Source organism: Pagrus major, chromosome 5, assembly GCF_040436345.1.
Source record: "Pagrus major chromosome 5, Pma_NU_1.0".
Lineage (NCBI taxonomy): Eukaryota > Metazoa > Chordata > Actinopteri > Spariformes > Sparidae > Pagrus > Pagrus major.
The window spans coordinates 31,386,138-31,389,514 of NC_133219.1; positions in this window are offsets into that span (position 1 = coordinate 31,386,138).

The window sequence follows — 3,377 nt, forward strand, 5'->3', positions numbered from 1 at the left end:
TTGCTGCTAGACATTAGTTACATTTTGGGTGTCATATGCCATCAAAGAGGAGGAATGCAACACTGAAAGAGCGGGAATGTCATAACAATGTCAACAATGTTAGCTAGCTAGCAAGGAAGCTACCGAGACATGAGCAGACTTGCTTCTTATATGCTTGTTTTTTTGTTTTGGTTTGATTTTTTTGTACTTTTCTCTAATCTTTTTTTGTGACATATTGAATACTTTTATTGAGTAGATGATACTGAGAGCACAATCATAGAAGGGGAACAAGTTTCCTTGATGGAGCTGCTAACAGCCTTTAAACATCTGAAAAGTCACAAGGGACTTGATTGTAAACCATCACTTTAATCGTTAAAAATGTATTTTATATCAAAACTTACAGTTATCTGAAAAGTAACTACGGTAACTACAGTATTCAGTCATATATAAGCAGTCATGTGAAATGTAGAGACCCGCAGTAAACCATGCTCCAAGATACAAGCACGTGTTGCAATGTGTAGAAAAAGGCTCACACCATGTATTGATTTATATATTTGTTAGCACCCACACTTCTACCCACATACACTGTGACAACAACATGCAGTACATTAGATCCTTTACTCATGTAGGTTAAAGTAGCAACACCACAAATACTCCATTACAAGTCAAATCTAACCTCATGAAAATAAAAGTATTATCAGCTAAATGTACTCAGTACTCAGTATCATACACAGTACAACATATAGAGAAAGTCTTAATTGTCTAGTTCCAGAACAAATCTTTAAAAACAGATTAAATAGATAAAACAGAGATAAATGAAAACAGTAGAATAGAAAGTGAATCTACAAATAAATAAAAATGTGAATACAAAAAGATAGAAAACAACACATAAACTAAACTTATAATGAAACAGTGGAACAAATAAACAATACAATAAAGAGGAAATGCATTTCAAAGAAAAATTAAACAGAGAAACAATGAGACAATAAAGCCAATAATGAGCCTCGTGAAAATGGGACGATATAACTAATTCATGATTATATGACATCAGGTGAAATCTTCTTGTAATCGCTGGATCACTGGAGTGAAGAAACCCCTCATCTTCTCTGTTTAGCCTTCAGGCAGCAGAGAGAAGAGTCTGTTGTTGGGGCTGCTGCTGACTAAACATGCGCTTTGTTTTATAAGGTCATTATATTGTGTGCATGTGACATCAGAATCAGCTGCTCACTGTGAACTGACTGTAGTGAAGGAACGTGCAGCATTGCCTTCTGAAATGTCGTGTTAGAGTAGTAAAGTATAAGACACTCGAGTGAGGTTCCAATTTGTAAATGTACTTAAAGGATAATTTCACCCAGAACTGAAAATTTCGCCATTATCTACTCAGAAACTGTTCAGGAAAATGCTTCTAAACAAATAACAAAACCTGCAGACAGCCTGTTGTTCGTGCTCTCAGCCTCCACAGGAGTTTTGTTGTGCCTTTATATCATATATATGTGATGCAGGTGATAGGGTGTCTAATCGAAGCCTGCTGAGATGTGTGTTATAGTTGGATCGAAGCTGAAGGAGCATTGTTTCTTAAAACTGCCACCGCTGCTGCTGCTGCTGCTGCTGCTGCTGCTGCCAGAGTCCTAATGGCTGCTGCTCACCTGTGGAAGGAACAGAGCCTATTTACAGTGGTAACTGCCATTGTGCTGTTTGCAGGCCAATCACCGAATCTGTCTGCTACCTCTCTTCTTAGTACTTTAATGGGCACTGCAGCCTGTTTATTTTCCCCCAAAGGGTGTGAAGTGGAAAAGAGTAAACATGTAGTTACATCTGAAATTTGTGGCTAACATACTGCTGATTGTTAAACCGTTCCATATGTGGCTTCTGGGAGTGCGGCAGCTGTGTCTGCATTCAAAGCATGGATTGTATTCTGCTGTTACTGTCATCTCAAAATTGATATTCACTCATGGAGCATGTCGGAAACAGACAGGAAAGTGGGGATTATGAGGATCTAGTGTAAGACTGGTAAACAGCTACAGGCTTGGAAGTGATACTGTTGGTTTTTGGAAACATTGTCAGATTCAGTAGACTGTACTATGAGTCTGTGGGACTTGCAGGACTCTGATAGGGACCAAAATAATATATTAAAGTGGAACCATTGTTATTTTGCCAGGTGTTTAGTCCAGTACAGCTGCAGTAAGGTAGAAGTCAGAAAGAAAAAAAAAGAAAGTCAAAAAAAAAGAAAAGAAAATTAGCACGTTCTAAGTACGGAAGAGAAATTTAAAGCAAAAATACTACTTGTGTCTGTTCACTGTGAATGGCACCAGGCCAATTTATCAACAGAAGAGGCCGTGATTGGATTGGACAGCTGCACAGTTAATAAAATCCATCTGTTGAGATTTAACATGTCACAAACTATATGCTCAGTAGAAGAAGAAGAGGAGGAAGAAGGAGAAGAAGAAGGAGAAAAAGGAGATGCACTGAACTACTGCAATCACAGGATGATAACAAGAATAACTGGAACGAAACGCTTCTATCTGCGTAGTTAATTGTGAAATATGAACAGATTTTTATCCCGTGGGGCTTAATGAAGTATACATCGTGACTGCTGTAAGTTTATTCATCACTGCGCTTCTCCTGAGAAACATATCATTTTTAGAAACAGTTTAGTTTTCTCAGGAGCGGAATTTAATTTTCTATAAAAGTCTCAAAGCATCCCGTTCTGTAGATATTTAGAGAAATTGCCATCTTAATGTGCTGTTTGTGGTACATTACCAAGCTCCCTGAGTCAATGTGACGGATTGGAAAGTAAAATGAATAAAATTATAGTGTATGGCTCATAAGCATCACATATCAGCAAAGGACACATTTGTTTGAAAATGTGGAGCCCAGAAATATTAGAAAAACAATGTGACAACCTGCACCGAGCACATGAAAATGAAGTGTACCGTGTTCAACAGTTAGATATGTTGCCCAATAGTCTACCCAGCTGTCCCAAGCACTTAGACGCTAGAGGTTCATCAAACACTCTTAGAAATCAGATTCAATTAACTACATTAAACTAGCAAAAGACAGATTTTTGCTTTAACATATAATCATTAAATGCATGTTGATTGCACATTGTAATGGCTATAGATTATTGACACCATCAGCATTTAGATTGGTTCCCTATAAACCTCACTTTCACTGTGCCGTCTTGTCAGCCACCAGGCACGAAATCTTTCTCAGAAAATGGAGGCTAATTGGCAATTCAGTCAGACTGACAGCCTGGTACCGTTTTCATCTGCTTTCACATCTCAATTATGGACTAAATGACTGAAAAAATTTACAATAATACCACTTGGAAACAGAAGGGGGATGGAAGGTGCATGTTTCCACTGTAAAAGGAAACTTTCACACATGAGTGCCGATGA